Source organism: Pleurodeles waltl, chromosome 1_1 (assembly GCF_031143425.1).
Source record: "Pleurodeles waltl isolate 20211129_DDA chromosome 1_1, aPleWal1.hap1.20221129, whole genome shotgun sequence".
NCBI lineage: Eukaryota > Metazoa > Chordata > Amphibia > Caudata > Salamandridae > Pleurodeles > Pleurodeles waltl.
Window position 1 is genome coordinate 868,329,168 of NC_090436.1, and position 27,708 is coordinate 868,356,875.

At 46.3% G+C, this 27,708-nt stretch overlaps 1 long non-coding RNA gene across 2 annotated transcripts in view; it reads left to right on the forward strand.

Annotated features, from left to right (window-relative positions):
* Positions 1–27,708, forward strand: part of LOC138285113 (uncharacterized) — a 125,054-nt gene that overhangs the window by 18,888 nt on the left and 78,458 nt on the right. Inside the window, exon 3 of one of the 2 annotated variants that reach the window (XR_011201524.1) lies at positions 16,183–17,145. The exons of the other annotated variant lie outside the window; for it this stretch is intronic. This is a non-coding gene — a long non-coding RNA (uncharacterized lncRNA). Of the gene's footprint in view, positions 1–16,182; positions 17,146–27,708 lie in introns of those variants that run through there. 2 annotated transcript variants of the gene reach the window in all.

Here is a 27,708-nt window from a genome sequence, read left to right on the forward strand (position 1 = left end):
ACTGGCCAAGGTTAGCCTTATTGTCCTTCGTTTGGGGGGGGGGGTTGTGTGAGAAAGTAGCCTCTTTCTAGCCTTGTTACCCCCACTTTAGGCCTGTTTGTGAGTGTATGTCAGGGTGTTTTCACTGTCTCACTGGGATCCTGCCAGCCAGGGCCCAGTTCTCATAGTGAAAACCCTATGTTTTCAGTATGTTTGTTATGTGTCACTGGGACCCTGCTAGTCAGGAACCCAGTGCTCATAAGTTTGTGACCTATAGGTATGTGTTCCCTGTGTGATGCCTAACTGTCTCACTGAGGCTCTGCTAACCAGAACCTCAGTGGTTATGCTCTCTCTTTACAAATTGTCACTAACAGGCTAGTGACCAATTTTACCAATTTACATTGGCTTACTGGAACACCCTTATAATTCCCTAGTATATGGTACTAAGGTACCCAGGGTATTGGGGTTCCAGGAGATCCCTATGGGCTGCAGCATTTCTTTTGCCACCCATAGGGAGCTCTGACAATTCTTACACAGGCCTGCCACTGCAGCCTGAGTGAAATAACGTCCACGTTATTTCACAGCCATTTTACACTGCACTAAAGTAACTTATAAGTCACCTATATGTCTAACCTTTACCTGGTAAAGGTTAGGTGCAAAGTTACTTAGTGGGAGGGCACCCTGGCACTAGCCAAGGTACCCCCACATTGTTCAGGGCCAATTCCCCGGACTTTGTGAGTGCGGGGACACCATTACACGTGTGCACTACATATAGGTCACTACCTATATGTAGCTTCACAATGGTAACTCCGAATATGGCCATGTAACATGTCTATGATCATGGAATTGCCCCCTCTATGCCATCCTGGCATAGCTGGCACAATCCCATGATCCCAGTAGTCTGTAGCACAGACCCTGGTACTGCCAAACTGCCTTTCCTGGGGTTTCACTGCAGCTGCTGATGCTGCCAACCCCTCAGACAGGTGTCTGCCCTCCTGGGGTCAAGCCAGGCTTGTCCCAGGATGGCAGAACAAAGGACTTCCTCTGAGAGAGGGTGTTACACCCTCTCCCTTTGGAAAATGGTGTGAAGGCAGGGGAGGAGTAGCCTCCCCCAGCCTCTGGAAATGCTTTCATGGGCACTTTTGGTGCCCATTTCTGCATAAGCCAGTCTACACCGGTTCAGGGACCCCTTAGCCCTGCTCTGGCGCGAAACTGGACAAAGGAAAGGGGAGTGACCACTCCCCTGACCTGCACCTCCCCTGGGAGGTGTCCAGAGCTCCTCCAGTGTGCTCCAGACCTCTGCCATCTTGGAAACAGAGGTGCTGCTGGCACACTGGACTGCTCTGAGTGGCCAGTGCCACCAGGTGACGTCAGAGACTCCTTCTGATAGGCTCCTTCAGGTGTTGCTAGCCTATCCTCTCTCCTAGGTAGCCAAACCCTCTTTTCTGGCTATTTAGGGTCTCTGTCTCTGGGGAAACTTTAGATAACGAATGCAGGAGCTCATCCGAGTTCCTCTGCATCTCTCTCTTCACCTTCTGCCAAGGAATCGACTGCTGACCGCGCTGGAAGCCTGCAAAACTGCAACAAAATAGCTAAGACGACTACTGCAACTCTGTAACGCTGATCCTGCCGCCTTCTCGACTGTTTTCCTGGTGGTGCATGCTGTGGGGGTAGTCTGCCTCCTCTCTGCACTAGAAGCTCCGAAGAAATCTCCCGTGGGTCGACGGAATCTTCCCCCTGCAACCGCAGGCACCAAAAAGCTGCATTACCGGTCCCTTGGGTCTCCTCTCAGCACGACGAGCGAGGTCCCTCGAATCCAGCAACTCTGTCTAAGTGACTCCCACAGTCCAGTGACTCTTCAGTCCAAGTTTGGTGGAGGTAAGTCCTTGCCTCCCCACGCCAGACTGCATTGCTGGGAACCGCGACTTTTGCAGCTACTCCGGCCTCCGTGCACTTACGGCGGAAATCCTTTGTGCATAGTCCAGCCTGGGTCCACGGCACTCTAACCTGCATTGCACGACCTCCTAAGTTGTTCTCCGGCGACGTGGGACTTCTTTGTGCGACTTCGGGTGAGCACCGTTTCACGCATCCTCGTAGTGCCTGTTTCTGGCACTTCTCCGGGTGCTACCTGCTGCTGAGAGGGCTCCGTGTCTTGCTCGACGTCCCCTCTCTCTCCTGACGCAATTTGCGACATCATGGTCCTTCCTGGGCCACAGCAGCATCCAAAAACGCTTACCGCATGATTTGCAGCTAGCAAGGCTTGTTGGCGGTCTTTCGGCGGGAAAACACTTCTGCACGACTCTCCACGGCGAGAGGGATCCGTCCACCAAAGGGGAAGTCTCTAGCCCTTTTCGTTCCTGCAGAAACCTCAGCTTCTTCTGTCCAGTAGAAGCTTCTTTGCACCCACAGCTGGCATTTCCTGGGCATCTGCCCATCTCCGACTTGCTTGTGACTTTTGGACTTGGTCCCCCTGTTCCACAGGTACCCTAGATTGGAAATCCATCGTTGTTGCATTGTTGGTTTGTGGATTTCCTGCATTATTCCCCTATCACGACTTCTTTGTCCTTTGGGGAACTTTAGTGCACTTTGCACTCACTTTTCAGGGTCTTGGGGTGGGCTATTTTTTCTAACCCTCACTATTTTCTAATAGTCCCAGCGACCCTCTACAAGGTCACATAGGTTTGGGGTCCATTTGTGGTTCGCATTCCACTTTTGGAGTATATGGCTTGTGTTGCCCCTATCCCTCTGTGTCTCCATTGCATCCTATTGTAACTATACATTGTTTGCACTGTTTTCTAAGACTATTACTGCATATTTTGGTATTGTGTATATATATCTTGTGTATATTTCCTATCCTCTCACTGAGGGTACACTCTGAGATACTTTGGCATATTGTCATAAAAATAAAGTACCTTTATTTTTAGTATACCTGTGTATTGTGTTTTCTTATGATATTGTACATATGACACTAAGTGGTACTGTAGGAGCTTCACTCGTCTCCTAGTTCAGCCTAAGTTGCTCTGCTAAGCTACCATTATCTATTCTATCAGCCTATGCTGCTAGACACCCTATACACTAATAAGGGATAACTGGGCCTGGTGCAAGGTGCAAGCACCCCTTGGTACTCACTACAAGCCAGTCCAGCCTCCTACAAGTAGTAACAGTAGCTCCCTCGAAGAATAACCGTCGTTCGAATGGCACGCAAAAAAGGGAACTGACGTCGGCGAGGACCTCTTATTGCCTGTATGACTTTAGACGGCGGCGCGTGGGCAATTGTGACGTCCTCGTCGACGTGCAGAAGCTAGGAAGAAGATTTCCGTTGGATGCTGGCGCAAGGGAAGTATTCAATAGGTGAGGAATCCACAGGTAGTTGTATCCATCAGAAACAACACTGTACAGATAAGGGGCATGTGGGCTCCATGTATACACACAGTCACATACAAATACCACTACCCCCTGATAGGAATCAAACCTCTGCTGCCTGGCTACAAGTATGAGACATTCTAGTCTCTGACGAGGAACGGATAAGGCACATACAAATAACATGGACACATATTTTGCATACATGGCATAACAGAGACATGACAGGCTCCTAGTGGCCCTTTTGCAGTCTCAATGCCTCCTGAGAGACAGGGTGACCTTGAGAAGACGTTTCCTTGGAAAGGGGAATGCCATGCCAGACAACGATAAACGGAATCTGAGCTGTGTGCCTGCGAGGGGGTATTATGGTGATTACAATCGGCCCATTTCATGGTGTGTTTCAATGCAAAACGTATTGGGGATGAACTGCACTGAGGAGGACCGGCTTGCAAAAAGCGACCGATTTCTGTTCTTTTACAACGTGAGAACAGGCGGGGATTTCGCAGAGTGAAAAGCATGCAGTGAAAGAAAAGGACAGCAAACGACAACGCATGGCATGGATTAATCTCTTAATATGGTTACCTAATCCACTCTACTTATATCTATGTTTTCCTGTTGGCCTGCCTCGCCTCATGTGCACGTTTATTGCACTTGCAGAATTCAGGCAGGACCTGGTAACACCTCTGCGTTTCAGTCACTCCGTCTGAGACTGCTGACTGACTGGCTCACTCAACTCGTGCATGAATCGCACGCGCCTCCCCCGTGCTGCGTATCCCCCGGCCCGCCTGCGCCGCATCTCTCGTCACACGACCGACCGACACCATAATCGCTGGTGGTGGAACCTTTGAGGGGAGGCAAAGTGCTTCGGACAGAGCACTGTACGTGTGCGCCCGCACGTGGTGAAACAGCCACACTCAGGGGCCAAACAGCCGTATGTGGCTAGAGAGCCGCAGTTTGGCGACCACTGGACTAGACACTAGGGAGCGGGGGAATGGCCCTTTCTGCAGACTTGTCTTACCAGTGACATTTTAAATATTACAGCCTTTATGCCCCCTTGAGGGGCTAATAAGAGCATTACGTCCTATAAGCCCCTCCAGGGGGGAGGGGCAGAAAGCCCATTAGACCCCAAGGATTACTTTTTTTTATTGTAGGGGTGGTGTCTACCCAGCATTTGCATGGGGAAAGATGAGGGTCGTGACAACCCTCTGCCACCGGGTGACAGAAAGCCCACTAGACACCAGGGATTGCTTTTTGTTTTATTTGTAGGTATGGGACCTCTTCCCCTCCTCCCCACCCCTCCGGGGGGCAGAAAGCCCCTTTGGATGGAAGCAATATATATTTTTAATAAAATAATGGGGTGGGTTTTTCCCAGTGTAACATTAGGCCCCACCCTCACCTCTAAAATCTCAACAGCTTTTTTGTTTCTCTGCTGACTAAAACATCCCATCCCAATGGCAAGCAAGAGGACATTTGATTCTTTTGGGTGTTGTTTTTACAAATAAGCCAGGGGAGTTTGTCTAACTCTCAGTATCATCCCACTTGCCATGGTGAACGGTTGCACTTTTTCAGCTTGGGTAGGCTGCCACAACTTTAGGTGAGAAACAAGTAAAAAAAGAAAAAAATCTGTCAGACACAGCCAAAAACTATGCACAGGCACAACAATAAAAGTGTCCTCCATTAGAAAGTCAGACAGGCACAACAATAAAAGTGTCCTCCATTTACAAGCTGATAGGTTTGGCATTCGCTTCCAGCCATTTGGCTTTGTCGCTGCTTGGCTTATACAAAACGTTATTGTTATGAGAGCTTTCGGGCCACTGCCAGTATAAATACAATTGCCTTAAAGCAAAAATCTGGCTTTGATTTCAAAGTAATTCACAGTAGACCCTGGAAGATAAGAGTCCTACTTTGCGCACAAGCGTGCTCCAGAATGCCATCACTCACAGTGTAGTTAGCAATGGCTTAAGTGGCTTGACCCATTGCCCCATACTGTAGTGGGTGGAAGAATAATGTGAATGACCCAACAGTTCAATGAATGAAGAGGGCTGTCTACAAACCACTATCAGTAAAATAGCTACATATATTTCAGGGAGTGCAGGTATTGACTAGCAGCCTACCAAAGGGGTTGAAGAGTCACAGCAGGCATCCATACTCTCTCCTTAATGCAAATCCCATAGTATCATGGGGAAGCCATGTTTCTTTCACTGAGACCATACCTCCAATGTTTATCTCTATCTGGCCTCAGACTCCCGGAGCAGGCTATGGCTAAATGCTGCAGTTGAAGACTAGAAGGAAGACCACTCTCCTGTCTACAGCAAGCCTTTCCTGAAGACACACAGAGGCACATAATGATGTACTACTTATAAGAGCCAATGGCAAAATGTACATTTTGATAATACGAAGCACTGGAATAACAAAACAAACATGATGTGATAAAAATGCGGTCTGTATCCATTTTTCATGGCAAGTCAGGTTAATTACGCGGGTATTGTTCTGGGGCTTAACTATTAAAGGAAATCTGTGAATCCCTTTCTGGAGGGTCTGATTGACAGGCGTCATAGACTAAATTCTCAGTGCAGCACCCATCACCTGAGAGTTTTGATGATGCAGACTTCTAGTTACAAGGTGAATCCAAACTTCTTCACTTTTACCGATCAATACAAGGAATAAAAGTTGAATGATAAAACTGCAAGGTTTTTTTTCTTCTGGCAGTTTGGCACAGGCTCCTTGAATGTATTTTTGTAGCTCACTACAGCCATACCTTCGGTATATGGTCTTGAATATCCTACATGCTTTACTCGAAGGTCTATGAGTTTCCTTTTCGTGGATATGCAAGATAATCAGGAGGCAGGAAAGCAAATCTAGCACATTTGCTTGGAGTCAACAGGTTCAGTTGTCTGTTCTATAAGAACCAATGTTATATCTTAGATCTTTGGTGAGAAAGCTGATTCAGCCCTACAAAACTTTAAGCTAAGTTGCACATACTTGCCCTGACCTCACCAACATCCCAGTTCCACAAGTGGTGTTGGAGATTTCAGGGCTGCTCAAGCAGGCCATCCTTTCCATCATAGGGGGCCCTCGCATGTGGTTCAGCAGCATGCAGCAGCAGCCCTTTAGTGCAGCCATCTTTAACACAGTAGTATTGAGGCTTTTCTTCCTCACACCGGAACCAGGACATTCAGACTATAGTACCAGGGGCATATTTATAAGAAAATTTAATTTAGCGGCGTGCAGCAAGTCACCGTGCTGCGTGATAGGGAAAGGGTAGGGATGCATTGTACTTAACACTGTAAGGTGCATTCCTGTCTTTTCCCTGCGCTGACGCACAATGTGCTCCCTAGCTCTAACGCAGGCACCCTCGCACCGCAGTGCAAGGGTGCCTTCGTTGTAAGCATGGTTGTTTTTGTACAGAAATGGGCACCTTCCTTCACAAAAACAATCCTGAGAGGCATTTTCCTCTTCCTATGTGTGCTGCAGAATGTAGTTCAATGAATGCAGCACACATAGAAAGAGGAAGTAACAAGGAGAAATAGAGATCTTTCTCCTCGTTAAGCCTCATCGGAGGAGGTATAGCATTTTGACATTTCCAGATCTATGAGTAATGATAAATTTGGGAATGCACCAAAATACATGGGTGGATGTCTGGGTTCCACCCATGGAATTCCTTCCCAGGGCAAAGTAATGTAATGCAGCCATTTGCTCTGTGTTGCATTGCTATAGATTTATCAAGCCAAGCAAGAATATGCAAGGCCTTGCCTGGTTTGATTTCACTATCAGTTTAGGTTTGTGTATTTATAGAGCGCATGGCTACTCTGGGGCTTCCCAGAGCTAGGTCACAGAGTTAATTATACAGCATGGTTAGCCCACCCACGCCTGTAGAGATCTTCGGAGGAGTAGTTAAGTCTGCCGAAGCTCTCCAGGAATCCGTCTTTCACTTGAGGGCTACAGGGATTCCAGTCACTGGGCTTCAAGACTTCACCCTGCCCGATTTGGGCTTAAAGCTCTGAAGGAGATATGAGTATCAGATCATGGACTATTCGTCGCCTCCTGGGGATCCTGTGCCTATACTTCCACCGACAGTACCCCGTCCATCCAAGACTCTGTGTACTCTCACCTATCTGAGACACCAGTTCTGGAAGTAAGTGGTAATTTGCCCAGTCAACTTTTGACAAAGTGAATAGAGACTTGCTAGGGGGAAAGCTTGCTAACTTGGGTATCCCTATTATTCTCCTTGAGCTAGTGATAGCGCTTCACTCCTCTACTTGGTGTAGAATACTTTTAGGGGAGGGATAAAGGTTTATCCAAAGAGACTCCCTCTCTGAATGGTTTAAAACAAGGATGCCTTTAGGTGCCTTTGCTCTTTTCCTTATATATTTCAGATCTCCCTCTTTCCTTTCCCAGAGCAAGGGCTTTCTCCTGCGAAGACTAAACTCCCAAAGGCCTAAATAAACATCAGCAGTCTTTGTCACAGTATACTGAGGCCCCCTTTTTAAAGGTTAATGCTTTGAAAAGTAAGGTTATATGCTTCCATGGAACCAAAAAAAAAAATGTTCTTTAATTTGTATTGGTCCCTAGACCCTCAAAAGCTGGAAATTGTGAATTCTTACACTTTTGGGGGAGGGGGGGGAATAGTCTGTGGGAATCTTAGCAACAAAGCGCACATAGAAAATAATAAATCCAAAGCAGGTTGTCAGGCAAGAAGCCTAGGGGCCATTTATGTGGCCACTGGGAGGAGGCATTTTGTACACCTTTTAGCAGTCTACCGAGTGAAAATTCCAGCATCCCTCTTAAATGGCCTGGAATTGACTGACTTCTCTAAACGTTTTTTTTTTTATTTGATGGAAAGTAAAACCTTAAGAAAACTCTTGTCTGTTAATTCAGCTACCTCTGTGTTGGCCTTAAGGCTGGAACTTGGATTGAGAAGCGCGTTCCTTCAGAGCTTAGCAGGGGTTATACATTGGGTCGCTTTCCTCGCAAGGAGTGGGGATAATACTTTAAGGTCCTTGCTGAGGAAAGAAATTCTGGTGAAAAATAATTCCAGGTATACCATCTGGAAGAATTTCTCCTACGCCTTAGAAAGACTGGACTTTGAATCAGTTCCTGGCTATTATCCCCCTCTCAATTGAAAACTGGCTTGAAACAGGCTACATGGTCTTTAAGCTTTCGATTGGACATCGAAAGTTGTGCAAAAAAGAGATCTTTTCTGAATTTAGCAGGCTCCTTAATGGTAAAAAAAAAAAAAGCACAACCTTATATCACATGGAATCTACCACATGGGGTTAGGTGCTTTTGGATGCGGCTTCACCAGGGATTGATTCCTTTGAATGTTCTTTTGGCAAAATGACATGGCTCAGCTGAGGAGTGTAATTTCTGTTTAGCTCAAACCCAAGACTTAAATAACGTTCTGTTTGCCTGCCCATCCATTGTTTCATTTCGTTGTAAGTGGCTAAGACCCATTTGTCTCCAACTTTCTATACTATTTGTACCAAAGATTCTTTCAGCCTTGTATGATCCTCCCAACAAATTGTTGTTCAGTTTAGAATTTATTTTATTTTAATTATATTTATTTTAAGCTTAGGAAATTTAAAGATGGTGTTTTATGGTGCGTTGTCTATTAAGGTAGTAGGGTGGGGGTGGTTTGGGATTCCTTTTAATGTAAGGGGTCAGGGAGTTCGTTATCAGGATGCACTTTATGGGTGGAGTCCTTGTTCGTTGGACAAGTTTTTCAAGTGTTTATGTACATATTTAATTCTCTTGTCTTTTTTATGTGGACCTCGTTTAGAGTTCCTAATCATACATAAATATAAACTTGTGAAACTTATACAGCATGGAGCAATGTTGGAGAGGTGTTACAGGCTTTATTATGGAAAAAGCCAAGGTTTGAGCATCATTCTGAACCTTGGTTCCTCATCCAGATGTCATTGCTAGAGGGGCATTGAGTTCCAGAGTTTGGGAGCCAGGTACGCAAATGATCTACTGCCCCACTTACTCCTCTGTGTTCTTGGTATCTTCATTAGGCTGCCCTAAGACGATTGTAGAGATCTGGTGGGAAGGTATGGGGATATAAGATCTCTGATCTTAGGAGGTATTTCAGATTTAGGGTCAGATGTAGCAAAGGTTTTTACCCATTCTGTGTCTATGGGAAAAAAGTGTTCCTACATATGGCCCTTAATGCCTTATGTGTCAGACATAGGGATTTGAATGTGATTCTCAAGTCAATGGGTAGTCAATGTAGTGTTCTTATAGCCTCTTTCACTGATTCAAATCTGGGAATTTCAAGAAGCACTCTGGCAGCTGTGTTTTGAACTCCCTGTAATTTGTTTGTAACATATTTTGGTGAACCAAGAGGGAATTGCCATAATCCTGGGAGAATACCACTAGAGGTTTTATTGCATTTCCTCTAGAATAAGTCTAGGATCTTGTAAATGGTTCTTAATATGCCGCAGCAGGTGGCCACAAGTTTTTTTGCATGGGTGTCCATGACTAGGGCTTTGTCTAGCTACATTCCCAAATTTTTTAAGGATATTTGGGGACAGGAGGAATCCCTAGACAGTCTGGCCAGCTAATCCCCAACATGGGCACTGAGTTATTTCCCAAGATCATTAATTCTGTTTGTCACCATTTAGTTTTAGGCAACAGTTTGCCATTCACCTGGCAACTTTTTCCAGGAAAGGGGCAAGTTCTTGGTGCTCCAGTTTCAGGCCCTCAGCGAGAGGAACTACTAATTGCGTGCCATCTGCATACAATATTATGGACAGCCCATACGGCAAATATTGCATATAGATATTAAAAAGAGTGGGACTGGGAGCCAAACCCTGTGGTACCCCACACTTGGAAGACAGGATATCTAAGAATCATTTTTTCCATAATTTGGCAAATTCTGTCCTTTATAAAGGAAGTAAGCCATTCCAGTACCTTGTCTTGAACTCCAACTTCCTTAAGTCTCTCAGTCAGAATCATATGGTCTACTGTGTTGAATGCCGTGCTTAGATGTAGTAGAATAACTGCAGCAGTATCTCCCTGATCAAGAATGCATTTGAGCTCCTCCATGACAGCTAAGAGAGCTGACTCTGTGCTATATTGTGCTCGAAAACCTATTTGCGTGGGATGTGGACACTTGTTATCTTCGAGAAAACTACACAAAGTTTGGATAACATGTTTCTCTAAGAAGTTTCCCATAGCAGCTAGGAGTGAACTTGGTCGATAATCGCCCAAGGCTAATGGATCTAAATGGGGTTTCTTCAAAAGAGGTCTAATTACTGCATGCTTCCACTTCTTTGGAACTACCCCTGTTTCAAGTGTGAGATTAAGTACTTCAATTATGGTTGGAAAGAGTTCTTGCAAACTATTGGCCAAAATATGCGGCAGGGCTGAGTCTAAAGGAGAACCTGAGTAGACCTTACACATGGATGCGTGAACCTTCTTCTCAATGACCACTAGGAAAGACGCCAACTGTGCTGTGGCCGCAGTGGGTGACAAGTTGATTAATTGAAGAGAGTGTTGGGCTAGGTTGGCTAGTAATGAATAGTACATGTCCGTGATCTTTTTCTGAAAAAAGGCTGCTAGCTCGTTACACTGGGCCACAGTGAATGGCAGAAAAGGACTACCCTGATCAACACTGATAAGTGATTTGACAATCTTGAGTAGTTCCTTTGGGGAGTTCGAGGCCTGATTGATTTTCTCCTCAAAGTAAGAGGCATGTGTCTTTTTGATTTGACTGATAGTGCCTGATGGCAGGTTTGTAGTAATTTTTTAGTTGTGACTCGTATGATTTTCTCCACCTCCTCCCAAGTCATTTACAGTTTTTCCTCAGGGAGGCAAGATGGCTTTGAACCAGGGTGCAGTTGTAGAATCTGCTTTACAAGTTATCTTGGATACTGGGATGCAGCCACCTAAAGCTTGCACTATCCAGTCTTCCCAGCATTTATAAGCTTCAGATTATCCCCTAGTGTTGTAAATGTAGCTTGTAACACCGCCGTCCAATCATTGGGTGATAGTTTGGCCTATTTAAGCTCCAATCTCAAGAAGGAATTGGTTGCTTCTCTAACCGACAAATTCTCTGGCATGAATGGGATACAAAAATGATCTGTCAAGGTAAAGAAGTGATCCACTTAGTGGGTTACCTTAACTTCAGGACACACAAAGTCAGCAGGAGTCATCCTGATGATAATGAATGGCATCTACACCCAGAGGTAGTTCAAGGGATCTTTGCCCAGTGAGGCAGGCACCTAGTGGACATTTTTGCCACCTCTAAAAAATGTTCTGTGACTCTTGTTTTTCACCTTTCATTTTCCTCCTCGAGGAACTGTAGGAGAAATGTTCCATCTGGGGTGGGACTCTGTCCTTCTGTATATGTTTCCACCACTGCCTTTGATCCTGTGCATTCTAGGAAGGCAAGATGGGGCCTAGTATGTCTTTCTTGTGCCCCACATTGGGCTCAAGGGGGTTGATACTCAGAGCTGTTGACACCATGCACCATACTCTGGCTTCACCATCTGAAGGACATACTGTCCAAGCAACAGTGCAGGGTGTTTCATTAGAAGCTTCACTTTGTGCACCTTCATGCATGGAGATTGAACATGGACAACTAAAATGCTTTGACTTTCGGCGGAAGTGATTGAAGGCATTCTGGCTGCACACCACCCTACCAACAAGCCCATATACTCAGGTTATTGGGCTTGCTTTATATCCTAGTGTGCTTTGCATACAAAGTAGTCAGTTGTACAATTGTTTTTATCTTTAACCTGGCAAGAAGTTGCCTTGGGCATAGTTAAAGGATATTTATCTGCCCTGTCGGTATTTCTCTAAGTACCTGATCAGCCCTTATTAATCAAATCAACTTCTGTCATACTTTTCCTACAGGGGCTGTGACACAGGAGTTTGCCCCTCCCTTTTTACTATGCCAAACTGGAACTCGGTCTGGTTTTGACCTTCTCTGAGTCTTTTACACTGCTTCATAGGTGCATTCTTCAACGATGTACATTAAAAACTGTGCTCCCTATTAGTCACTTCTGCATGCAGCAATAGTGAGCTGCATAATTTGTGGTTAGTTCTTCCATATGTGCTCTTCTTTCCAGACAAGCTGCCTCTTATTACACACACATATCCTTTCTTCTCAGACTGGTGTTACCCTTTCGTAGAGGGCTGTCTATTACGATTCCCAAGTCTCCCTCTCCTCTGCATGCAATCAAGGAAGAGGAAAGGTTACCCCAGTTATAGTCAAGTTGCTAACATCTATATTACTGAATTAAGGAATACTACACTGATGACCAGCTGCTTATTGGATTCACCAATGTGAAGAAATAAAAGTGGTCCAGAAGTGAACTTTGTCATGTTGTGTTGTCCTTTGCGTTGATCTCTTTTGTGCCCTAGCCAAGGAGCACTAGCTAAGGGTATTCCAGCTTTAGAAATCTGCCAGGCTCGTATGTTAGCTTCTGTCTTTACTAACACCAAGCATTACTGCCTTGATTTTCAGTCTGCAGGGATATTACATATTAATTCCTGCAAGATTTCCTGGTGTGAGTCTGGTCTTCAAACACATCACCCATTGGAGAGACTGCTTTGATACTGATTCATAATAGATGAATAAATTATTCACCTTTGGTAAAGCTGTGTCTGGTGGGTTGGCTGTGTACTCGCTGATTTCTAATTGACTGCTTCTCCATTCTTTACAGTGAACTTTTGGGAATTAGTCAATTCCAAAAATTTCAGTGTTTGATCCTCAACAAAGCCCAGGCACCTTACGTGATGTCACATCTTCTATAGAGCTGTTTCAGGTATTCTCCTCCTCATTTGGAGAGTTAGTGACTGCAAGACAAGGTGGCTTGACGGAACCTCCTCTGACCTAAGTTTTAAAGAGGTAATTGGCGCCTGTATGGAAACAAGCAGCTATGTGATAGGCTCGTTGGCTGCCATGCCAAAACAGCTTCCTTCACTGACACCTATAAAATGGTCTTCATTGCCTTCTCAATAGGGACGCTTAAATATGCACAAGTCTTATCCCCCATTGTAAGACAACAGGAAGAACATGGTTGCCTCTCCTTAAGCAAGACCTATTTTCGGTACCACCGATAAGTCTGGTTGTTGCCCGTAAGACTTTCACACACAACTGCCTTTCCAACAAGTGCATTGCCTGATATGAGTACATATCACAGTGTTGGCAGCAGGGTCAAACAAGCAAATAGGACTGGCAGTGTGGTATGAATGCAGCCTTACCATCACTTGTAACTGGCCTCACAAAGCAGCCAGTTTTGTGAAGTACCAGCCCACATCTACGAGCTCCTGAAGCACATAGGGATTGCTGACCAAAGGGCAGGTTGGCTCTGGACCCTGACATCCTTCTCCTTCAGAGTGCACCAATACTGGGGTGTACTCTGCTGGTGTCAGTCAGTCAAAATCTTTCTTTATTTGGCAAATGCCATTGAAACACATAAAAACCATTTATATACAGTTAAATTTCTAAAACATATGGCTTTACATCAAGATCATGCATGTGTACCATAAATATAACTAAAATAACAGATTATAAAATATCAACCGTTAGAAACATACCCTTACCTATTACTAGGATGGGGATTGAACAATATTCAAATTTCATAGCATATATCCAATTACAATGTGCAGGTAGATCAACCAGTTCATAGCGTTTCCTAATAGCAGTAGCAGATCTAAAAAAAATTATATAAAAATGGCAAGTTTTGATTGTCAAACGTTTTTGTATATAGATCATTGCTTCCTTATAATGTCTAACATTTGCCCTACGCAACATTGGTAGTATGAAAAAGGATGTTGGTCAGTATACAATGTAAAAAATAAAATAAAGTGACAAGTGCTCTGCTTGGACTTTGCGTCATAAGGACAAGGGGGGAGATCTCTTCGCCAGGTACACTGCATAGGAAAAGCCACTCTGAAGAGGATTAAGTTTAGCCTCACCATGATTAAGAGAGCGTACTAATGGACCCTCAAACCAGGCCTGGCCAAGTAACGTTCCAATGAGTCTGCAGTAGAAATCTGGGTACAAGGCTCAAATGATCTCAACTTCAGTGCACCCTGTAGTCTGAGGGTCATAGTATACTCTCTAAATTAATGCTCCACGATCTCTTTTGCATTTTCTGGCAGCGATTTAGGATCTACAAACATATTTTCAAGCCCCAGATTTTGAAAGGTCATTTTTATGTATGCAAGCCACGAGATCCTATTCATATTTGCCAGTGCAAGCATTCAGACATGCAGTACTGCACCAAACTGGCCTCTGGGTTTCTCCAACATCTAATCCACAATAGGAGGGGCGAAACAGAAATCATGTCCTCTAGATGCTGCAGACCCAGTTCCTCATGACATATTATATTGGCTACATTCTTGGGAACCAACAACAGACTATGTACAAATTTATTCTCCATGCATTGTACAGACGCCCCTTCAACGTGGCCCCACAGACCCACCCCATACGTAGCTGGCATTAGGCATTTGGTTTTATAGAGGGACACCATCTGGGGTATGGGTCTGTAACCTAATTTACAGGCAAAACAAAAGATCGCCTCAATATTCCTTGAAAGTTGTTGGGTCTTAAATTTCAAGTGGGAATTCCATAACATAGAGGCACGTAAATGTATAGCCAGGTAGCAAAAATCCTTGACCTTGTTAAGAACGTTTCCACCCATTCTAAACTGCTTTGACTTTATGTTTGGGGGCCCACATATCATTACATATGATTTAGCAAAGTTTACCTTCAGGTCCCAGTCCTGCGTAAAAGTTAAAAAGAGGTCTAGCAAGCCTTGGAAGCCATTTGCAATTCGCGAGATTAGTACTGCATCATCTGCATATAATAAAACTGAGAGTTGTCTTCGACCCATCCTGAGGAAGTGCTCGCGGGCTTCAGGGTGCTGTACGGACCCTGTGAGAGATCGAGCACCTGCTCCTGGGCTTCAGGGCACTGCAGTGACTGCGAGATCCGAGACCCGGTGCCTCCTCTCGGGTTTCATGGGGCTGCAGAGACCCTGGGAGAGGCGAACCAGTGCCTTCTCCTGGGCTTCAGGGAGCTGCACACACCCTGGAAGAGGAGGTCCAGCACCTCCTCCTGGGCTTTAGGGTGCGGCACACACCCTGGGAGACATCCAGTGCCTTCTCCTGGACTTCAGGGCGCTGTATGGTACCAGGGAGAGATCCAGCACCTCCTCACGGGCTACAGGGTGCTGCAGGACCCCAGGACAGACCCAGTCCCGCCTCCAGGGACCCTCTGAGGAACCCTCTTCAGTGGGGGCAGGACTACAAGCTCCCGACTGCCCAGTGGGGGCAGGAGGAAGTGAGATCCCGGCGGCCTCATTAACAGCCCCGCAGTCACCGCAGCGCGGGACACGCCAGGTCAAAGACTGAGCCCGTCTTTGTCCGTCATCGGCCAGAAGAGGCCAGGCCAGACCCCTCTCTGTCCCTGTGTGCTTAGGCCGTCCTTTCGTTGACAAGGCACTTGAGTAGTAAAATCAAATGGGGAAGAGAAACATCAATGTGCAAAGTGACAGAAGCATTTTGGGCTCTTCAACCCAAACGTCCATTACTAATTATTTGTCATTGGTTATGGGGGCCATAGAGTCTAAATTAGAGCATATAGAGGTCAAGAGTGGGGTGGTGCAGAAACTCTGCTAGAGGCCTCCCCTTGAACCTCTCGTACTAATAAAGCCTACTTTACCTGAGCATTCATTGCGAAAGTCCCTGGTTATAGACCCTCCCCAACCTGGAACTATACAACATCCTTCATACTTGGGGTGTTCTGCGCCCACTGTGTCGCAATCTCTCTCTTGGCTATGAGCAGCGCCGTTCCCAAGAATGTTTTTTGTGTCTGTGTGCCTTCAGCTCCCTCCAGCACTCCCAGCAGAATCATCAACAGGAAGAGTCCAAGGGCAAGCCCCAGCACGCTCAAGAGCTCTCCAAGGACAGGATGGATCAGAAGCTACAACGAGGTACTTTTCAGACGGGTGTTTTTTGGGCCAACACGTTTCTCATTAACTACTGATTCACTCTTGACATGGCTCACATAACTGAATCCGGTCATGCTGATGTGTTGTTATATTTAACAATTTTTTTGACCTAACAAATATTTATTGGCTGAAACGATTTTCATTATTCACTGACTCATTCCGGACATTACTCGTATGTTTGATCTGCTCGTGTTGACATCTTGTTGTTTTTAACAACCTATTTGGCCTAACGTCCTACTGTATTTTTCAACACAACGCAATAAGAGAACGATTAGTTATTTAAGTGTAGCTTTGAGTGGCAGACACTGGTTGCCCCTGACTGCAAGGCACTCTGGGAAAATGAATTGCAAACATGCGAGGGTATGGAAATTATTGCCTTTTCCAAACACATGGTGAATGATGTATTCGTTCTTGGATTTAATTACCTTAGGTTTGGCTTACTTCTTTACCTTAAGTTGACTTCTTTATGTTTCTAATTACTTAGGGAAAATGAGATTGCCATCATGATTAGATAATCTTGAATTACACTTGAGACATGGGGTTTGTGTTATTTTTATTACACTAGATATGCCATGAAAGACTGCAAGGTTATGACTACTTAGATAAACCAGCAGCCGATCAGAAAACAGATTAGGTATGCCCAGGTATGGTATCTATGAAATGCACACTAACTGTTCACTAAGTGGTTACTCGTCACAATTATATATGTATTCACTGGCGGACTGTACCATGTACCCCTTGGGTGATTGCAACCTGTTTCACTCACACCAATGATTGTTGTAAAATTCTGTGTTAGTTTTTCCCTTTGTCATCTGTTTAGCTCATTTCTATCTATCTATCTGTCTATATTATGTTTAGTTAATGTCATTGATGTATTTTATATGTGCAAATAATTTTAATATTTTAAGCACACAAGACTGTGGTTATGTGTGCAGTGTTGTGTATATTCTTAGTGTTCGTTATATGTCATGCTACAGCCCTGAAGAAGTCCTATGTGGAAGGATGAAACACGTTGGCTGTCATTACCATAATTTATATGTGTTTTTGAAGAGCAAGTGGAAGAAAATAAAGAACAGACTCATCACATTTTTGTTATATACAAAAGACTGGACATTGCTGTATTCTCAATATTTGGATGAGTGGTGCACCACCATATTGTTTTTTGTATGTTTTGTCCCCTTTTTCTTTTGAAAAAGGCTTACATCTTAGCAGCAGGTGTTGTGGTTGAGGTGCACACGGGGAACATTTCAATATACAATTGCTTGCTTACTTGGGAACACACCTGGATAGGTGTGTTCTTTATGAGCCCGCTGTGTTTGCTTGTCTAGAGAGGGAGTCAATGCTCTATCTATATGCTAAGGCGACGTGTAGTCTCCGTAAGCAGAGTCGGGTCCCTTGAGTGGGTATGAAGCCACATTGATCAGGGTGAACTAGATGGCGTATGACCCTCTTAAGGCGATTGGCTAGTATGGCTGCAAGTATTGTTATTTCGCCATTTCTTAGAGAGATGGGTGGGTATGCGGTGCATGACCTGGGAAGGAGGATGGGATTCGGGGATGACTACGATAGTTGCCTGGTCTAGTTCCTTGGGCAAGTGATCCCTATGTATTGATTTGTTGTAGAGGTGGGGCAACAGTATATCTCTAAATTTCGAATAGTATTCTACGGGGTAGCCATCTGGACCAGGGGTCTTACCTGGTTTCAGTGTTAAGACAGCCTCGCTGATCTCTTCCCGTGCTATGGGTTCTTCTAGCGTATGACTGTGCGATGTTGATAGGCGGGGGAGAGAGATCTCGTGTAGAAGCGGGGCATCCCTTTCGACGGTGGGTCTAGGCATGGGTTTGTACAAGGCAGTGTAGTATTGAGCGAAGGTGGAGGTAATGTCTTTGGGATTATTATGGATTGTCCCGGTTGCATCTCCCATTTCTGGGACCACTTGTCCTCCCTGTGGTCCACGGGCCAATTGATACAATAGTTTACTGTTTTTGTCTCCCCATCCATAGATGCGTGATTGCGAAGCATGCCAGAGCAGCTTTGACTCTTCAAGGGAGCAGGTCCTAAGTTCTTCTCCCACAAGTTCCAGGGCCCACTCGTGGTCCATTCCATCGCCCTGGTCTAGCTCTCGTTCCAGAAGTGCCCTGGCTTCAAGCTCCGTTGTGTGCACCCGCTTCTCTTTTTCTATTCGGCGCAGGAGAGCCTTGGCATGGCCCCAGAAAGCTGCCTTACCCGCTGCCCAGAGTGTTGCATTAGATTGGACGCTACCCACATTCTCTCAGAAGTACTGTTAAATTTCAGTGTAGACAGACTCAGAGTAGGTTGCATCCTGTGGAACCCAGGCATTAAGGTGCCATATCGGTCTTCGGGTGGCATCCGAGGGGCCAGTGGTCAGGAGCAGCGGTGCATGGTCAGAGATGCCCCAGGCAAGTATCAGTACTTCAGCAAGTAAGTGAAGCTCAGTGGCCGGCATAAAGAGAAAGTCTAAAGGCATGTGTATGTGGTGGGTCGCTGAGGTGGGGGTAGATTGCAGGGAGTGGGGTGCCACGTGCGCCAAGTGTCACATAGGCCCATGTTCCATAGCCATTTGTTAAGAAAGACAGAACGACTACATCTGGATTGCAAGGGGGGACTCGTGATGTCCATGTCTAGGTCGAGAATTACATCTGTGTCACCTCCAATGAAGGTAGGGCCTAAAGGCATCTGGACGATGATATCTGTCAATGTAGTAAGGAATGCTTCCAATCCGGTGGGTGGGGCATATATACTAAGAGTATTGATGTGCTTTCCCCCACCGTAACCGCTAGGGCGATGAACCGCCTGTGACGATCTGGCCACGTTTGGTGTACCGCCATAGGATAGTTGCAATGAAGGAGTATTGCGACTCCCCTAGCTCCACGTGTGAAGTCTAAATGAGGGACCCTGTTGAAGTCTTATCGGGCAAGAAATGGACAGTGGCATTCCATTAGATGGGTTTCTTGAAGGAGTATCGTAGGACAGCAGCCCTATTGACATTCCACAACATTATGGTGTGTGAAGCCATGGAGCGGTGGAGTTAGAGAGTAAGGCTCAGCGGGGTCCCCGGAATGGAGAGTCCCCAAAGTCCAGTGGCGGAGAATGCAATGTAGTCGTGAGCCTGTGCGTGTGGGGGTGCTTGGTACCATGTAAGAGCAACATAGTGAGCAATAAAATTAACTGTGCATCCCTTAACAATCCCTCCTCCCCACACTTCCTTCCCCAACCAGAGAAGCATCTGTCACCCTTAGATAATAAAATAAAATTAACTCAATAAGAGTATACAAACGAAAGGAAGATAAGAAAAAAAAAAACTCAGTGGCATGGAGTGGTGGACCCCTCTAAGAATTAGGATCTTTATGGCTGTGTCGTCCACTGCCCCCAGTAGACGTTATCTCGAGCCCCACAGATCATTCAGAGTAAAGGTGATTGGCTTAGTCTTTCCCCCTCGGGTGGAGGAGACCAGGCCGGCGGGGTAGGGCTTTGAGGCGCCTTGGTGCAGGACCGATCTGGTACGCCGTAGTCTGGTGACAAGGATAGATGCGATGATCTCCGTCCCCCACAGTGGGAGCGAGTGCGGGAGCGTTTGGGGCAAATCTTCTGTCGTGTAGTCACCCCAGGTTCATGATCCGGGGATCGGTCTGTAGGACTCATAGTTCCCGGTCGTGGTCGGAGCAGACCCTCTTCAGTACCCCAATCCCATGCTGATTCAGGCATATTGAAGAAGGGGGCCTTCCCGCTTGTAGGACTTTTTAGGTGTGCAGGAAACAGGAGCATGTATTTTAATTGTAAGGCTTTCAATTTCTGTTTTACTTGGTCGTAGGAGCGTCTTTTTGTTTGAACTTCCCAAGAGTAGTCTGAAAAAATTAAGATCTTTTGAGTTTTGGTACGGTATGCTGTGAAAGCGGCGGGCTTCGGTCAAGATAGAATCACGATCTCGAAAATTAAGGGAACGGGCTGTCAGAGCTCTGGGGGTAGTACCCGGAGGGGGGGGTGGGAGGGGTGTCTTGCTGTGATCACCCTGTGGGCACGCTCCACAGTGAACCATGGCGACTGTTTGTCGGAAGGTATCCATGTCTTAAGCCAGGTCTCAAGAAAGTCCCCAGTGCGGGGACCCTTGGATCCTTTTGGAAAGCCAAAGAAGCGCAGGTTCTTTTGTCGCAAATGATTTTCGGCATCTTCCACCCGGCGCGTAGTTCGTGGGTATTGGTAAGAAGGTGATTCACTTTAGTCTTTAATTCCTGAACCTCGTCTCCTACTGTGGAGATTTGTTTTTCTGTTTTGGTAATAAATGTTGTGACGTTTTTAAGATCTTGTCGCAGTAGGCCCATGTCGATTCTTACTTCCCCAATTTTATGCTCGACTGCCGTTTGCAAGGATTGGATGGCTTGCAGGATTTTTGTGGTGTCTCCTGTTACAGGTGGCCCCTCTGTCATGCCCTCCTTGCCCTGAGCCCTGGCCTTGGTAGTATATTTGTCTATATGGGCATGTGATGATGAGGGCGGCACCTGCTTTTCTTTGCCAATGGCGGGTGTGTTCACTGCAGAGCAGTGGATTAAACAGCGGATTGGATGGGAGCCGGGGAGAAGGAGGTAGGGAACCGGCACCTCTGTGAATGGGGTAGGTAAGGTCAAGGCTCTCAGGGCCGTCCATGCACCTCTCCGTGGCCCCTCAGTCCCATGGAGTCCCACAGTCGCAGTGCCGGTTAGCATAGGGTTTCTCGCTGTTTCAATCCGGGCAAGCAGAGGGCCTCCTGGAGTTCCCAGTAGACAGAGGGCTGCCAAGTGAGCCCACCAGATGTCTTGGAGTTGTCTTACTTGTTATTTCAGGTCAGGTGTCTTGGGAGTTCAGACCACGATGTGTACAGGGCTGCTGTCAGGGAAAGGCAGGAGGCTACGCATCGTCTCTGGGGCGGTGTGTCCCAATCACCATTCCCTTGCACTCCAGGCGGCTGGGCCCCCACCTTAAGGTCGTGGATTGACAAGCACTGCTGTGGGCCGCCAGCTCCGCCCTCCCCACTCCTCACCTTCACGATGTTCTCCGGGTCTAGGGAGGCCCGGAAAGTTCCCACTCCGGGCCCGAAGGCCACGGGGGATAAAGGCCAATAGTGAGGCAGCGCAGGAGGTGGGCTTCAGGTTGAATCGGCGCAGCGGTGTCGGACAGGGCAGGTCAGGAGACTGCGTCTCCGCTTTGGGGGGGTGGCAGTTAACGCTACATCGTGCTCCGTGTGGCAGGCCTCCGCTCAGGGCCACGGGGCAGAGCACGTTGGTGTACGCCGCTAAGCGCCGTCAGCACCACTCTTCTCACCTCCAGCAGGGAAAACCCAAATAACCAACACTGAGTCTCTTACACGAGGGAAAACTTATAGCTTGGAGGGGGCAGCAAGGGAGGGCAATGTCCCGCACAATTCAGGATTGTCGAAGCAAAGTCCACCTCCAGGTCAAATCCAAATTAGAACCCCATTAACAGAGCAAAAGTTTATCCTAGGTACCCAGAACAGTGTTCATGCAGGTTTCTTAAATCCCTGATGTTCTAATACTAATGCAACTTCGGAAGGGGTTATGCATCTAGCGCCAGAATGTGTGCCGTATGTCCTGGTAATGGAAAATGTGCCTCACTTGATGGGGGGTTATAATGAGGATGCAAATGCCCTGATGAGACGGTTTGCTCCGAGGCTGAGGGCTAAAACCAGCTTCCCAGAGGATCTCAATAACACAATCATATTTGGGTGAAGAGTGAATTGGGTCAGTTCGTCAAAAAAATCCTCTGATGGAGTTTCTATTATGATAAATTTTAAAGACCCCCCTTCTGGTGAGGCGCCTGTTGGATACTTTGAAACTCACTTTAGGGGCAAAAGGAGGGATCAAAGTGCATTTGTTGGGTTATTTTTTATGACTCAACTATTTACCTCCCAGATCGCCCAAAAGTGTTGTGTAACAAAACCTCAGGGTTGCCGGCTTTACAAGCCCACGTAACCGTTCCCACTGCAAATCGCTTCGAGTTATTAAACTCTTTAGATGGAAATGACTGGCTGGCAAAGAAATTGTTGTATGGAAGGGGTATGCCTGACGTCCTAGGGAAAGGAGTATATCAAGAACTACCTCCCCCAGTGTGGTGAGTCCCCCGAGTACTCCACCTGTGGCCCTCGTCCCATCTTTCATTTTGGAAGAGCCAGAAGCACTCTGCTGGTGTTTCACCTTGGACAGCAATAGTAGCTTAAGGTATGGTATACAGAGTGTATCTGAGTGGCTCTTGGGTGTACAGAGCACAGCTAATAGTGTGATGTTGTAAACAAGACTTTGCAAAGTTGTATAGTGTATATATGGTGGCGATTGGTGAGGCTACGGGTCAAACTGTGCAGGGCATGATTTACTAAACAGTGGTATACTCTTGGCTCTTTTTTCAGTGTCATAGTGTTGTGCGCACCCTAATGCTGGTGGCTATAAATACAGGACAGAAAGCCTGTTGCCCCATCAGCAAGAATTGTAATCCCTAATTCTGCTCTTTTATTTCTAGATATTAAATTTAAGATTGGGGTTCCACAGGATTAAATCAGAAACTATAGCTTTGTCATGCGCTGACTGGAAAGCTTTGCTGGGTCATCCTTGCATCTTTTGTATAACGTATCCATGGGGGCTTATTCCATGGCGATACTTAGTTGGCAAGGAAGTCTTACAACATCTGTATGCGTAAATCCTGATCATTCATTGCCTAGGTTCTGCTACTTGTGCCTTTATGGTTTTGAATCTGACACATCAAAACACCAGGGCAACAAAAGCGTGCTTTGTGGTGATTCAGGTCTCTCTATCGATGCTCCTTCCTTGGCATCCTGACTGGCAAATGTTTTTACTTTGCTTAATAATATTAGGGAACTTGTCGAAGGAAATTGGATGCTTAAATATAGAGCGATGGGCAGCCAAATTTGTCAGGAGACTGCATATGTTTACTTTGAAGTTTTATCGAGTAGTCTCAAGCCACGACTACTGGGGATGCTAGAGTCCCATTGAATAGGAAAAAGTACCAGAATCACCAGGGATTTATTTTTTATTACCTTTTTAATACTTAAACTGTACAGTAGAATCATAGATACATCAAGTTTAAGAAGTGTATTCAATTCCACTGAAGTGTATATGCTTCAGCAATTCGCCAACTATTTGGTTTTGCCTGTGCCGGGTGTTCAGCCGTTTTTAGATTGCCTAATAATCGTTTCACAAAAATGAAATTGGTTGCAATTGAGTTCTGTTTGAGGGAGAATGCAGCTATCCAGGTTTGGGTGGTGCCTGTGCACTCCTATAGTCACAGGATATAGATCAGTGATGAAACCTTGAGATACAGTTGTGTGTCACTGGCATACACGTGAGGCAATGATTTTGGGAGAGTGTAGTGGGATCATATATGGTTTGACTATTAAGGGAATAAGAATGGAACCATGTGAGACTCTAGCTGAGAAGGAGAGTGAATGGTTTGCATAGATCAATCAATCAATCAGGAATTTGTAAAATGCGGCTACTCACCTGTGAGGGTCTCCAGGCGCTGGGGGAGGTAGGGGGTGTGCTGAGGATCAGTCGAAGAGCCAGGTCTTGAGGTCCTTCCTGAACTGCGACAGGGTGGGGGATTGCCTGAGGTAGATGGGGAGGGTGTTCCAGGTCTTGGCGGTGATGTGGGAGAAGGATCTTCCTCCGGCTGTGGTTTTCTGGATGCAGGGGAGAGGGTTTGGAGCCGAGGATGAGGACGTCTGTTTTGTCCGAGTTCAGGTAACTATCTCATCCAGGAGGCAAATGCTTTAATTCCTTCGTGAGAATTGTTCTTGGTGGTGGTCGGGTTGTTGGTCGGGTAGCTGATGTCGTCGGCGTAGGAGACTATGTTGAGTGCGTGGCTTCTGACGATGGTGGCCAGTGGGGTCATGTAGAGGTTGAAGAGGGTAAGACTCCGCGAGGATCCTTGGGGGACACTGCCGCTGATCTTGGTGGCTTCCGATAGAAAAGGGGGGGGGAGTCGGCCCTTCTGTGTTCTGCCGGTGAGGAACAAAGAGAGCCATTGCAGTGCTGAGTCTCGGATGCGGCGTCGTGGAGACAGGTGCGAAGCGTGTCGTGTGAGACTGTGTCGAAGATGGTAGAAAGGTCCAGGCGGAGGAGGGCGATTGTCTCTCCTGAGTGGATGGTTGCCATGATGTGGTGGGTCTCACTGTCGGTGATGTTGTTCCAGCAGAAGAGGGTGGGGGGGCATGGTGAGGCTTCGATCGACGGGCTGGTGGTGAGGGTCGTGGGGGTCCCTGGGTGGTGAAGCTGTCATAAATGTATACGATTCTGAGATGGAACTAGTTGGCGAGGTATTCGCAGAGTTCTTGCGACAGGGGGATGTCAGTGGAGTTGGAGTTGGGGGTTGGTGAACTCTGATGACGGTGAACAGTTCCTTGCGGTTGTGGTCATTTTTATTGATGCGTTGTTGCAGGCGATTTGTTTGGTGGTCCTAATGAGCTGGTGGTGATTTTTGACGGTGTTTTTAAAAGTTTCATGATTTGTGGGGGTCTTGCTGGTGCGCCATTTCCTCTCTAGATGACTGCAGACCTGTTTCGATTCTTTGAGTGCAGGGGTGAAACAGTTTGCTTTCTTGGCTGTGCTTCTGTGGTGGGATGTCTTGAGGGGGGCGAGGGTGTTGACACAGTCGGTGATCCATTCGTGGAGGTTGTGTGCGGCAGTGTTGACATCGTCGGCTTGGGTGGGGGGGGCTTGCGTTGAGGCTGGCGGTGAGCTGGATCCTCTGAATGTACACTGTGTTGGCCAGAAAGGAGGGGGATCAGTTGAGAACATCCTCTCTATTCATTCATGTGATTAGAGAGGGAGTCAAGAAGGATCTGAGGACAAAAAGGGCAAAGGGCACTTGGTGATATGCAGGGCATTAGCAATGACCTGCAACTGCTGTATCTCCACTGCAGAGAGAATAAAATGCACACTGGCAAGGCTTATTGGAGGTGTTTGATTTATATGCTCTTGGAAATACAGAGCCAAGGCTTTGTCAACTCCTTACACACTATCTACATAAGAAATGCCATCACTGGATTTCCTATCATCCACATGCATAAGAAGTGACGTTATTGATTTCCCATCAAACTCATATTTAAAAGAAGAAGGCGAGCAAGAGGACTTAATTTCTCATCATGCATTTGCACAGGAAGCAACATCACTCGTTTCAAGCCAGAACCATCTTTAAAAGAAAAAGCCAAATAAGGGAACCTGCATTTGCTACCATCCATCAGCAGTGGAAGTGACATCAGTGGGTTTCCCACCAAAACCATATTTGAAGGAAGAAGCCAAGCAAGGGCACTTCATTCCTACCATTCATTTGCACAGGGAGTGAAATCACTTCCTGCTGTCTCCCAATCTAAATCAACTCTTTAGAGCGTCATCGCTTTCTGGGCATCCCCAGTACAATGCAGACACAGACAAGGGTATTGCCTGTATAAGCCTGCTCGGGCTAGGAAGGACCTTGGTCAGAACCCCTGTTCCACTGAAACTCAGCACCTCATACTGCTACTCTCCACAATCAAACCCAGACCTAGATGACTAAACATGTGCATAGCATTCCCACATTAAATAGATCCAACCTCATACACATCCCCCTAACAAACACACACCCTCAAAATACAGAATACACATTCCAACTCATGCTCATTAATGCTCTCTGTGCAGTACTCCATGCACCAGATATGAAAAGACCTCATGACCTTTCAAAAGCTTGCTGCACAGAAACATGGTTCACTCACACATCCTAGACGTTCTTATCACGGGATACAGCATGTATATTGTGGACCGCGCACTTAAGAAGGGAGGAAGCCTAGCTATCATCCATAACTCTTCGTTGTCCTGCACCCTAGGCAAGCAAGTGATTCTCAACTTCATGGAGCTGCTGACATGCCATTTCTCACACTCTGCTACTCAGCCCACCACCTTAAATATCTTCTGCAGACCTCCCTGGCAAAACAATAACTTAATTGATGAATTCTCAGGTGTTGTCACTACGTCGTTTATCTGACATGCCCACACAAACCCTCTTAGTTGATTTCAAGCTCTCAAGCAACACAAGCTAAACGAAAATGAGACACCCTCTTAAACCTCATCAACACACTCAATGTAATACAGCATCTCACACAACTAATGGAGCCCTAAGGCCACATCCTTGACCTTGTTTTCTCAACATCACCAAGAATCTAATGCAAAACACTTTCATGAGCATACACACCAAGAAGTGCGTCTGAAGAAGGCGTCACAGGTTACTTCACACATTCATTCTTGGTCATAATGTATGCATGCTTGGAGATGTAAGTTTAGCCCATTCAGCAGCAAAGGAAGGCTCAGTGAATGATCTGAATGACCAAGGTAACTGCTAAGCAGGGATCACAAAAGTAGAACCTAGAGGTATTGTGCCTGTGTCTGAAACGGGCATACTGAACATCTTTCGGCATTAGATGTAGTTGGCATACGCAGAAAATCACCTGCAGAACGTTGGACACAACTGGAAATGGACGTGTGAGGCCTCTTGAGATTTAGACAACTTAATGTCAATTTTTGATTTCTGGCTATAAAAGCCACGCCTGTAGCACACCCTTTTGCGAAGCAGAAGAAGCGTTGTAAGAAAAAAGGACACTTACCTGAATCAGCTCCTGATTTCCCATGGCCTATGCCAATGGTCTTCAGCCTCGCATTCCATCTACTCTGGGGTCCCTACGAGGACGTCTGGAAACCTGAAAAAGAACGAAGAAGTAAGTTCACAAGTAAGATTGGCACGCACACACCGTTCGGCCACCACAGTACTGACACTAAGCGCACAAACACTGAGACTTAAAGCAAAGCGTGCTTGAACACTAGGACTTAAAGTAACACACACCTGACCAGTGCAAGAACTGGTGCTAAGCACTTGAAAATTGAGAACTAAGGCAGCGCACCCCCAACCACTGCAGGAATTGGTAATAAGTGCTCAAGGACAGAGAACTCTGGTAGCACCCGCCACTGACTATAACCATTAAGAAATAGACTTGGCAATGGGCCTTGAGATCGCAAGAGAGTCTTGGTGTTGGATCATCAAGCATAGTCCTCAAGGGATGCTTTTAAGAGAACACTGGTCACAATAATAGGTACATGGAATGACAGAGTGATGCTGCCTGAGTGTTATCAATCAAGCCTTGTAGTAGAAGTCGGTACTGAATAAGTTGTGCTGATAATCATATTCTGTTCCCCTGCAGTACATGCTGAATACCCATAAACACAATCCAGTGAGTAAAGCTGGATTGTGACGAGGGTGACACCGTGTGGCAACAGACCATACCATTCTTATTTTGTCCCATTCCTCCAGTCTCATGGATGCACCTCATACTGGCAGTTAATGCGGTGACATG